Source organism: Rhipicephalus microplus, chromosome X (assembly GCF_043290135.1).
Source record: "Rhipicephalus microplus isolate Deutch F79 chromosome X, USDA_Rmic, whole genome shotgun sequence".
Classification (NCBI taxonomy): Eukaryota; Metazoa; Arthropoda; class Arachnida; order Ixodida; family Ixodidae; genus Rhipicephalus; species Rhipicephalus microplus.
Genome location: NC_134710.1, coordinates 260,976,696 through 260,990,091, shown reverse-complemented (window position 1 = coordinate 260,990,091; position 13,396 = coordinate 260,976,696).

Genomic DNA, 13,396 nt, shown 5'->3' with positions numbered 1-13,396 from the left:
AAGTAACTAGAAGATTATAATTAGAATTTTCATTTATAATTAGAATTTTCAATTTATAATTTCAAGGCACCATATTCGCTATTTCTTCAACTTTCATGAAGGGGTGAACAAGTTTGCAATCATGCAATCATGGAAAGTGATGAGGACACTTAGCCTGGCCGAGAAATATCGCCTAAAATCGACTTCAAAAATTGTAAGACAATTTACGGGAGAAAAAAACACAAAAACTCGTTTTTGTGGGTTTTCGTTTTTAAATATATGAAGGTTTTTAAAATCCTACATGATAATTCTGATTAGATTTCGATAGAAGAGCGATGTTCTATTACAAGCTACACAGCGCAGGCACTGCGAATTAGCAGTGCCTGCACTGCTCATTCAGGGTTACCATAATGTTTAGTTTCTGATGGAAGAGCGATCTTACTATTACAAATAGCATCAAAAAACGCGAACGTGCTGCACTGCATCAGGGACCACGCTTATGATATCAAATCGGACATCATATTGTGAACGCGGCAGTTTGCAGCAAAGTAACTTAAGCGAAAGCACCAGCATCCAGTCTTGGTAAATATCACCCATGAGCAAGTCGTATACTTTTCGATATTGATTTTATGATGGCTATAATGTGAACTTGACAGCGTCTTCTCGGAAAGTGCCTGCGTAACTCCTGTTATTGCATAACAAATCTGGTCGCTCTCTAAGCGGAGCAGTATCTTGAACGATGCAGTGTAAAAGCAAACTTCAACCATCTGATTTTTTACTTGAGCAACTGTACTGACCAATAGACAGAATATTGAACTCTCACAACCGTATATGCACATGAATAGTGCACGTGGGTGTTTTCACCTGCAGGAATGCAGGCAGAAACTTTTTTTTTTTTGGGGGGGGGGGGGGGTAGTAGGGTTCAATCATACTTGCTGTATGTTCGTGCATGCGTTTGTACATGTGCACGTATATACGAGTAAGCAAAACCAAAAAAAAAATTAGGAGGCACTTTGAATCTCCCCTCTGGCGACGCCCATAATCAGCTAAGCTAGTTGGCACAAGGAAAGAAGACGCATATGGCTCTGCCTCGTCTTCAAGGCAATATGTCACGTTTGAGTTTCATTCCCTAGTATCAGTATAATTTCGGTGGAATTACACGTGAGTGCACATTACCATTTTGGAAACTTCAGCTTATAGTATGTGCCGTCTTATTTCTGCTATAGCGATGTATACCAATGTAGAGAATGAAAAACGACTTTCAGTTTCCGCTGAGAAACAGTTTGGGGGAAAGGATGTGCGAAATCATTATTTGTGCAATAAAGTATATTGTGCAGTGTTTGAAGCATATTATGTTAACGTCGTCAGGAGTGTCTTTGTGGTTGACTTGATGGTCTTGTTTGCATGTACGTAGAGAATGACATATCCGCCATTAGTTGTAATTAATTCTTAGATTACAATATAGTAGATTTCAGTTTATCTTTATTTGTCCTGATGAATAACGCATTTATATTAATTGTGAAGGGCGTTTGGTGGTCGTTTCAATCAGCGTTATTCCACTAACGATTGCCTTCACTTACTTCTATAAATAGCTGTGCTTTATGGGACTTTGAGGATTGTCTCAGCGATCGCGTAAAAGAGTCACCACAGTAACGGCATTTCTTAAGGCGGCTACCATCGATGGCTGGGTAACCATGATTATATTTGAAGAAGACACTGAATGCTCACAACTTTGAAATAACGTAGCTCTTTTAAGCGTACGGGGATTGTTGGCAATGAAACGAACAATATTTTTAAAAAATGTATGTTATTGAGTACGATGTGTTCACCTACAGTTTGTGTAAATACGTGAAAATCTGATATTTTTGACACTTGGGTGGGGAATTTTCACTAGAAGATTTCAAATATGTGCTATTCACTTCATATGTATTGTTGTGTTAAGTGCTATCTGCGAAACAGTAAATAGCCTCGTACTGTCTATTCACGTAACAATATGCGCACTTCACTGCCTCATGCAGTTCCAAGTGGTACTATTTTTGTCTGACTAAAACTGTCTGGAGTATCTATGTGAGTAACATCAATAAAGAAAAAAAATATCTGATATGACGGTTCTTTGTATTCTTTCAATCGATGTGTGCCCTGCAATGATGCGTTCTGGTTACGCTGGGGGATCAAGGAGGAAGAAGGTGGGTGGTGTCAACCGAATAGCTTCCTATAAATAGACTAGAGAGAACTCTTGCGCTAGTGTCTATGGGAGCTGCAACGAACGGCGCTTTCGCGAGCGTGGGAATAATGGGTAGTACACTGATTTGCCTGGTTTTCGTACTTTACGTTAAGTTTGGCTTCGCGTGGCTTGAAGTTGTTTTGTCACGAAAGAAAAATCAGCAAATGTTCAGCCGTTGCTCTTCGCCACCTGAATCTTTCAAGCTTACCATTTCAAATCAAGTTCCGAAATTCGAAGAGGTTCGTTCTTTCCTTTGAAATGAAACCGAAACACAGCAATAAACGAAGCCACAAGTGGAATTCAAGGCCCAAAAGCATGAATACCAGGCAAATCTGTGTACTACCCATCATTACTACGATCACTGAACGATCGTAGCGCCAGAGTCTCCTCTAGTTAATTTTAGGAAACCCTATGGTGTCAACCACCGCGGACGTGTAGTGGCTATGGTGTTCCACTACTGACCCGACCGTCACGGAATCAAATCCCGGCTGCAGCTGCTGCTTTTTGAGAAAGCCTAAATAATGAGGTGGTCCTCAAAGATTTACACGTGGTCGAATGTTTTAGAGCTCCCCGCCTCAGCATCCTATTGCATTCTTCCTAATAATATCCCTAGGGGTTTAGGGAAATAAAACAACAATCATTATTTTTATGAAAGAAGGTGGTGTCATCTACTGGCTCACAAGACCACGGAAACAAGCCCACAATGAAAGATAGGTGAAATATTGAAAGCCACCAATATCTCAATATATTAAAGCATATAGAGTACATGTGTTTTACGTAAAAAGAACCAAAGCTTTAAAAACTGGTTAACTGAAACGGAATGTATAACCATCAATGTGATCGTTTGCCTACAGCGGGCACTTCTTACGATAGATAGGTGGAATTTAACGTCCCAAAACCGCCATATGATTATGAGAGACGCCGTAGTGAAGGGCTCCGGAAATTTCGACCTTCTGGAGTTCTTCAACGTGCCCCAATTCTGAGCACATGGGCCTACAACATTTTCGCCTCCATCGGAAATGCAGCCGCCGCAGCCGGGATTTGAACCCGCGACCTGCGGGTCAGCAGCCGAGTACCTTAGCCACTAGACCACCGCGGCGGGACGGCACTTCTTACGAGATTTCACCTCTTGAACCCAGTTTGTTGATGAACTAATAATTATGATGCAAAACATAATATTTAATTCAAGGCCAGGTGCGCTTCTTTGCATCGTAGAGAGCATTACAAAACTACCAATCAAATTTTAGGGAGAACGTACATGCTGCGCAGTGATTTTCGCCGGTGTTGCAAAAAAGTCACAAAAAAAAAACGGCTCTCGTGACGTCATTCATGCGCTACTGTGCTTTGAGTAACAACCGGAGCGAGAAATGCATAAGGAGCAAGTCGTCAGAGTGCGAGCTTCTGTTGAACGCAATATCTAGCTTTGTGGTGAACGTGAAATGAGAGCGCAAAACTTCAGAACGGACATCGTGGTGAATGTATAGAGAGGGAAACAGATAGGCTAAAACGTTTTTGCGGGGAGATAATGCTGCAGAACGAGGCGATTTCCCGACAGACGTTGATTTTCAGGCACACTGTTCACATGGCCCTGGCATTTTTCGAAGCTCTCAAGCTCACAGAGTTTCCAACATTGCAACTCCATCATCCGGCAATTCGTGATATCTACTATTTAGACGGGCCATCCATTTTTTCTTTGCAATTCAATTCCCCTTGTTCACATCAACAGAAATGACGCAGTACAGTGGAAAGAGCACCCAGCTGATAGGCAGAAATATATTTTCGTATGAATGTGCATTTGTTTGCCCACGTGTAGGCAAAGATGCAAATACTTTTGAGTGTTCTGTTTGCTTGAAGTCAGGATAATTGCCGAGTGAAGCTGATCACAAGAAAAAAAAGTATGAATAGGCTAGCGCTGCTCAACGTCGTCTCCATCAGTTACTATTGCTGAAAATTAAATTAAACAATTGAAGAAATGACGACACCAAAACAATATTATAAAAACTCTTGGTGGTTTATGCGCCAATGCCATGACGTATGTACGAGGTACAGTAAAGTAAATCCCTGTGAATTTCGAGCACATGGGGTTCTTTAACAAGTGCCTATGTCTAAGTATCCGGCCCTGTAATCTACCCGCAATGGTGGTCTATAGTGGTTATATTGATTGCTTGACTGCTGACTCGTAGGTCACGGGATCGAACCCTACTGCGGAGGTTGCATTTTCATAGGAGGCAAAAGGCCACAGGCAGACTAAGGTGTGCGTTAAAGAACACTAGCTGGTTGAGACTTCCGAAGCCATCCACTACGGCGTCTCCTATATTCCTATGATGGGTTTGAGACGATACACCCGAATAATAATTATACTATTATATTATTACCAGCCCTTTGATCTCGCCTGCATCGAAATGCGACTGGCATGGCCACGATCAAACTCGCGTCTTTCATGACATGCATCAGCTGAGCACTGTAGTCGCAGTACGTCCGCGGCGGCCACATCACGGCACTAAACTTTGATATTCTGAAAAAGTGCATCTCAAGTTCTCTCAATGAAATTGCGTAGCTTGGGCACCTTCACTCCTTCTTAGCCCTTTTGAAAGGCTAAAATATCTACGTATAAAATACCAAGAGAGTATCTCCAACCTTCGGGCAAATGCAGATGATCTCAATTTTAAGCACTTGCTGCGGAAATTGTAATGTGCTTATTCAATTTTTTTAGACTAGGGCCCGTTTTTGTGCGCTGATATTGTCCCGTAAAGATACATCACGCTTTTTATTGTTCAAGCCTGAAAAAGCATGATCGGGAAAATGATGTCTTGAGGAAGCCTTTTTAAAGGTAAACAAATATGAAGACAAGTGTCGAACACTTTTGGTGAGGAAATAACGACATGGATGAAAAAGTTACCTTTCGCTTTGTCGGCACCTGCGCACGCAATGTACCACGTCAAATCTATGACGCAGGATGGCTGCAGTAAGACAGAGAAAGGGAGAGTTAGCACAAGTTCAGCTTACATACGAAGATAGTCATAATATTTACATACGTTTATAGCAAATTGTTTATTTTGTTTATATAAGGTTATAACAGCGAACCTGTTTAAACTGCCGGTAAAACTAGTGCAGATGACTTAGGCGCCAGCAAAAACAGTTCTTGAAACAGGAGGAGCAGAACAGGAGAAAGAACAGCGGCAACTACCAACTATTTAGTGACAATCTAAGAAACGCACAGAAAAAGAAGACAATTCCGCGCATGTGTGCTCAGCCAACAAACGCCGTACAGGGGCATGTTCAAGGCAATAGCTTATTCAAAAACTGTATTTCTGTGAGATACAACATAATAGATGTATCACTGATACAATTATGCCCTTTGTTTTTTATAAAAAAAGCTTCCAAGAACTCTCTATAGCTGTTTGTTTGTTACTCCTACCAAGAATCAACGTTTTCTCAAACCATGGCACACATCCGCAGGCTTTGCAGTGCGCTAGTAGATGCGCATGACCACTTTTGCCTAAACTACTTGCATGCTCGCTCAGTCTTTCATTGCTGCAACGCCCCGTTTCACCGATATAGACCTTGCCGCAGCTTAGTGATGTCCCATTAACCATGCCTTATGCGCACTGCCTAAAAAGTTTTGTGTGCTGCCTCTGGCAGCCTCTTCGCTCATCGCATGTGGTACGCGGACACAATTGAGCCAGCTTGTTGGGAGCTGAAAAAACGACCAGAACGCCGTAACGGGTAGCCACCTCCTTGAGGTGATGGCTCACACGGTGTAAATACGGGACCACGTCTGGCTTAACCCGCTCCCTCTCCTTCGGATATAGGTAAAACCTTCGGTGTGTACAGTGTGTACAAAAACTGTCATCCCCATGAACGGGCATGTGCCTCAGAACGTAGGCAAATCCAACTACTACGTAATGAGACATTGAGAAAAGCGTTAACAAAACCACAGGAGTTAACTTAGTGATATAGTGCGTGACCACACTTTTGAGCTTCGCTGAAGCATATGGGTGGAGCGCTGCAGTCGTACGTGCAGTCAGATAATAATAGCGAACAGTAAAGGCAACGGCGGCTGAGAGAAACCCTCGAAGCCATGAAAGCCCATACGCAAATGACAATGCGCCAGTAGGTTTATGTGAAGTGCGAACGCTCAGTTTCAGCGCATTTTTCAGTCTCTAGAGTTTGGACATTAATTTCACGTCTGTGACTGTCCGTGGCTTAACTTAAACCTCTCTCCGATTACAAGCAACTTTAAACCAACCTAACATCATCAAGCTGATTCCCAACACCTGGAGGCAACCAGATTAGCTTTTTCTTTAGAATTGCCCAGTTTCACTGTTGCAATATTCGCGTGACTTGGCGCAAGCTTCAACATTTTTTGTCGGGAAAGTTTTCGTCAGTTCTTAAATAAGGTAACACCCACGGCATTGACGGTAAGATGTTCACTCTCTAAAACTGACGAAGCCAACTGAAGGCAAACAAGCGTTTGATGTAAAGAATTCGGTACTCATTAGTCATAACACACTTTGAGCTGTCAGCAAAGAAGGCACAAGCATCAAGCAGAACCAACAACCTAAGAAGAAACGCCAGCCATCTTCCTTTGGAGATATGTCCTGAGCTCATTGGGAGTACCACACAATTCTTGTGTCTTGCAAGTCACATGATGGGTGCAGCTTTAGAAGAAAAGGCGTATAATCAGCAGTATACAGACATCACATCATGCCAAGAAGCAAGGATACCATGAATAAGATTTCTAAAGATTCCAAAAGTGAGTCAATTTATGATGAGTTATTCGTACTTATTTAATCGTATTGCTTTACGTATTGATCATTATGTCCGTAGAGGTGGCGATAATGAACATGAAATATGTATTATACAAAATGTTTAAAGGTCATCATGAAATCTTGGCAATGAATGCGTTGGCTTAAACAATCTCCAAAACTTTTTGCTGAGACAAGCAATTCATCAAGTAGAATTACTTTTCAAGCAGGGGATATTGCAATGCAGACACACCACGCGGTCCAAGAATATTACTCCAGTGCAGCGTGGTACCGCTACCGCTATTTGTAAACGTATGTACATAATGCACTCACGAGTACACTCGCACACAGATTGACAGGCTGGGATACAAGAACAGCGATGCAAGTCAGTCTTGCGGAAATCTCTGAGTGTATGCGTCTAGGAATACGAGGCTGGACAGGCAATAATAATTTGTATTGTTGCATAACCCAGCTGAAAGGCGATGCACACTGCAGAGCCCTTATTTTAGGCTGGGTTGACGAGAAGACTTTTTTTATTGTGGAGGTTGCATGCTGGACAACCTTCCTATGTCAGACATGGCACGTCGCACAGCCCTGTCCAGTGTACTGTCGTGTTATTTTTATGTGCCTACCGGGGCCACTTATAATATATCCACAATGAACGCTACTCAACTTGTACTAGGGCGTCACTTTTGGTCAGATCAGCGGTATTAGGCAACCGCCAGGGACTACCACATGAGGACTCACGAAGTTTGGCCGGCGGCTTCGTTGTAGAGTGCCTTGTATTAGAAGTCGGGAATATTAGTTGGCCGCAGCTAATTATTATAGTGGGTCTTTGAACTTAATGAATGAAGGCAGGGTAATTACTAGAGTACCCGTAATTTGTGCCTCTAAGCAATACGCTTTTGTAATCTGACATGAAAGTCTCTGCAGCACCGAAGGCCATCATTTCGACTAAAGCTATTGCAAAGCATATTTTATTCTCATACTCGAATTCCCCGTGACGTATACATAAGCCGGTCTCACTACATTTCAGCCCGCAATGATCATGAACACAAGATAAGGGAATATAAATGGAATACACCGTCCTTCAGCAAATCTTTTTATCCCAGAACTTTAAGTCAGTGGAATCGACTTCCTCCCGCAGTTGTAGAAATTTCTTCAACGGATGCGTTCTTTTCTGCAATAAACATGATTGAATCTTTTGACCGCTATGCCCTATAGACTATGCGTGTGTTCGCCTGGCAGTCGCCATGATCTGTACGGTATCTTGATTGTGAACTATGTTGTTTTGTTTTGAGGTTAATTTGCCCTTGGGCTAGCCGAATTCTGCACTTTGTTTTAATTATTATGGGATTTTCATCAATTTTGTGTCTTATGTAAACACAAACTTATGTAAACCTGCAAATTTTCATGTTCTTTTTCTGTAACCCCCCCCCCCCCACACACACTATAATGCCTGTATGGACGCTGTGGGTATTAAATAAATAAATAAATAAATAAATAAATAAATAAATAAATAAATAAATAGACAGCGTTGCTGCGTATGCGTTGTCACAGCTGACCTTAGCGAAGGTTCATTCAGGCCGCGGCGGTCACATTTTGGTGGAGGCGAAGTTCTAGAGGCACGTGCACTGTGCGATATCAGTGCACGTTAATGAACACCAAATGTTCTGAATTTTTGGAGCCCTCCACTACGGTGTCTCCCCCAATAATAAGATCTTTTTTAGATTTTCAGCATCAGATATTCTTCTCTTTCTACTAATCTTTCTTCTTCTTTTTATTCTACTTATTATTATCGTTTAAGTGCACGTAGCATATATAAAGCGCAAAGCTTCTTCTATCCACAAGAATTTGCAGGAAAGGATGCACATTTATATGCGAACAGTTTGAAACAGTAAGTTTCGAACACGATCCAGGTAAGGAAGGTGAACACTAAGATGACTACGCAGAATATGAGGTATGAAAATGACCATGGCAAGAAGTCACGGTCTGCTTTGGTTACAAAGACGTTTACAATAAAAAGAGGACGTTTACAATAAAAGATTGGTCAAACAGTAGGAGCATCAGCCAGTTGCCCCGTACAGTGCCCACATGCATAATAATCACCATCCAAAGTATTCTGTGGACTTGCGAATATGTGACAAGTTATCACGCGATCAATAAAAAAACGGGAAATAAAATTACGCTTGCACCAGGTCACTCCAAATTATTATTGCAAAGATTTTACTTGTCGGGCAAGTTGGTACATACTTGAAGAAAGCCACCAAAATATTCAAAATAGAAAACTGAGAGGCAGAAGTAGAGGCAGTGACACGGAGGATACGTTTATTAAAAAAAAGCCTCCTTCAAAGTTTGTACAGAGCATGTGCTAAAGCCTTCTACGAGAACACTGAGCCAATCTTTGTAGCGACTTCTATGGATAAAGTTGGTGTAGTGATCTAATCAGGTGCCTTCAAAGTTTGTACAGAGCATGTGCTAAAAGCCTCCTACGAGAACACTGAGCCAATCTTTGTAGCGACTTCTATGGATAAAGTTGGCGTAGTGATCTATTAAGGGATCTATTAAGGTGATCTATTAAGGATCTATTAAGCACGAGGCGTTTTTTTTAATAACTATAATTTGCTAGCAGCAATCTCTGTGTCGCTGTAAATGCTCCTGCCTCTCAGTTGTTTTCCTTTTTCAACGTCTTAGTGCCTTTCTTTGACCCCAAATTATTATGATGTTAACAAATATTAGGTAACACGTTACTGCGTATTGCACGAAAAAAACGGAAAACAGTTGCAGAGCCGAAGGTCACGTGCTCATCCTAGCCGAGACAGTCACAGTTCGGTGAAGGCGAAATGCTTGAGGCTCGTGTACTTAGATTTAGGTGAACCTTAAAGAACCTCGCATGATTTAAATAACCTGGAGCGCTTTCTTACGGCTTTCCTCGTGTTCACATCATTATTTTCTTATGTAAAACGTAAAAAAATATTGACAGTTAAAGAAGCGTGATAACAGAGATATGCAGAAATATTGATTGATGGATATGTGGGGCTTAACGTCACAAAAACACCATACGATTATGAGAGACGCCGTAGTGGAGGACTCCAGAAATTTCTACCACCTGGGGTTCTTTAACGTGCACCCAAATCTGAGCACACGAGCCTACAGCATTTTCGCCCTCATCAAAAATGCAGCCTCTGCAGCCGGGAAACATATGCAGAAATAGTAAGCGGAGTCTCCCTGAGCGGGAGTTATCGAAGGTGCGAGTAGATATGCATGCTTTTTTGGTTTTGAGTCGATTGCTGTACACGTTCTGCGAGTAAGAAGAAGTGACGTTTGAGAATGCATATCATATTAGTGAGTCATATGTGAATATTCAAGCATTTTGGATCTTGGAACGAGTATTAAATTATTCAAAATCGATTCGTCATGAATTTAAATTATTCGGAATTTCGAAGCATTTGAAATGAACGAATATACAAATAAAAGCTGCATGTAATCGCATATAAAGATGGTTCCAGTGAAATATAAAACGCTTTGCACAATTTTCCACAGCTGGCTTGCTCAATATGAACTAGATGGCGCTATCACAACGTGGCCGTCCCCGAGCCGTGGCCTGTCGCAGCGCTGCTGAGTATGTCTCCATCCGAGTCGCGTCACTCGGCGTCCCCGTAGCGTGTGGGCGCACGCGAGTAAAAGCGAGTAGATGGCAGTGCCAAAATAGTCAACATGGCGACACCTGTGAATGCAGTTTCCGTCCGCCTTGAACTAACCACTTCGTCGTTCTGCGCTATATGGCACTAAAGTTCAGGAGCAACGCATTTGTTTGCTTTATCTTTACGTCTTCAATCTTCAAGAACAGTGTTTTCATTGATATTTTGTAGGGTTTGAACGTTCATTCTCTAATTGAATACCGTTGAATACTGCTCTATTATCCTGTCATGCATTTTTTCACAGTCCTTGCAGCACTCTAGCCTTCCGGAAGACTGGCTGGTTGGTAGGGTAGTGCCAGTTCACAAATCAGGGGTGACACACGATCCATGAAATTTCCGTCCGATATCGCTCACATCTGTCCCGTGCAAAATACTTGAGCATATCATTTTCACTCACCTTGTTAACTTTCCAGAGTCAAACCAGTTTTTCACATCCTCCCAGCATGGCTTCCGTAAAAACTTCTCCTGTGACACGCAGCTCTTAGTCTTTGCTAACGACCTGCATGTCCTACTCGACTCTGGATTTACCATTGACTGTATTTTTTAGATTATTCGAAAGCGTTTGACAAGGTTAGTCATTAGCTACTACTTCTTTAGCTGAAACATTTAAATCTAGATCCTAACGTGCTTAACTGTATCCGAGCCTTTCTTTCTAACCAAACACAATTTGTTTCTACTAACAATGTTTCCTCCCCCATCCAACCGGTGCTCTCGGGCGTTCCCCAAGGCTCTGTGTTGGGACCCTTGCTGTTCTTAATTTTCATGAATGATTGGCCAACTAACGTCTCGTCAAAGGTATGCCTATTCGCTGATGATTGCGCAATTTATCGAAAAATAAGTAACGAAGACGATGTTACCTCACTTTAGGCGGATCTAAATAACATATTTACTTGGTGCCAATTATGGAACATGTAAATGAACATTCCTAAATGCAAAGCAATGCGTGTGTGCCGCACTTCACTTGTTTGTCCACAGTATCATCTTAACGATACCTACCTCGAGGCTGTTTCATCTTACAAATATTTAGGTGTTCATATTTCAAATAACTTGACAAGGAACCATCATCTGAAGTACATCATTGCCAAAGCTAACCGTAAACTCAGGTATTTTCGCAAAAACTTTTACATGTCACCTTCATCTCTTAAGAAGCTTCTTTACGGTATCTACATTCGTCCATTGCTTGAATGCGCATCATCCATCTGGGATCCTGGTGGCACTACACTAATACATGAATTGGAAGCAGTCCAGAATCGTTCAGTTCGCTTTATCGTCTCCAGTTATACCCGCACGGCCAGTGTTACACTAATGAAATCTCAGCTCAACCTTCCTGAACTCGCCATTCGGCGTGAAATATTCCGGCTAAGACTCTTTCATAAGCTTTATTATCATAACAATAGCCTCCGCGAACATTTCGTTAAAACCCCCTCATTCATATCACCCAGAATCGATCATCCACAAAAAAGTTCATGTTCCTCAATGCAGAACCACAAGCCATTTTCACGTTTTCATTCCAAGAACTACGTCTCAATGGAATCTACTCCCACGATCAGCTACCGCAATCACCGACACATCACGTTTTAAGGTTTTTATACAAAATATGTTTGGCGCTACTTGATTTATGCTTTGCGTTATATATATATATATAACGCAAAGCATAAATCAAGTAGCGCCAAACATGTTTTGTATAAAAACATGTTTGGCGCTACTTACTTATAAATATATATATATATATACTTATAAATATATACTACTTATAAACACACACACATATATATATATATATATATATATATATATATATATATATATATATATATATATATATATATATATATATATATATATATAATGTGTGTGTTTGTGTGCCATGTCTTCTTTGTTTTTTTGTTTTTGGGATTGTTTGTTGTTCTTTGCTTAGTGCTTGAACACGTACTACCTGCATTATCGCTACTGCTACGTTGTCTTTGTTGACGTAGTTTATATATAAAGTAGTTCTGTATTATTCTGCCAATTATTGAAATTTTGTTCTTGTATATATTTAGCAAGTGTTGTTTCCCATTTTTTACATGTAACATGCCCCTCCCCTGTGTAATGTGAAAACCCTGAGGGTATAATAGATAAATAAATAAATAACTAAATAAATAATTCCTGCGGACAAGGCTTAGCAGGCATAGCTAAATAAACACAGCTAATCGAAAAAATTAATGCAGAACATACTTGATGCTTCATCCCCAGTGTGAGATGACTCGATACGACAGCCGACTTCAGTGTTCATTCATTAAAGACGATAGTTTTTCTTCGGGAACACAGACGCAAACATTTTCGTCTGTCCTTGTGTACATTTGTCTGTTTGTCCGCCTGTAAACGGTACCCTAAAAGGCACCAGACGATACCCCAAACGGCCGACCCCAACCGAAGCGCCCACAAATATTTCTAATGAATCAGCGCTCATACTTGTGCGAATATCAACTAAAAAGCAATTATTGCACATATCTGAGGCACTATAACAACTCCGGAATATTCTGTATGTGTGTCTTTTACTAGAGAAGGCATGCATAAGTAATTCTAAGGACCGTAGCGTTCATCACGCTGCGCTGACCGTGAAAAGCTTGCACGAAAAGACAAGTGTTTCCAACGCTTTGCCAAGACGACATGGTGGTAGCACCTACCCGTCACCTTGCGTTCTACACCTTATCAACTCCGAGATGGGTGCGCACGCCGTGCACTTCATTTTCTAAGATAAC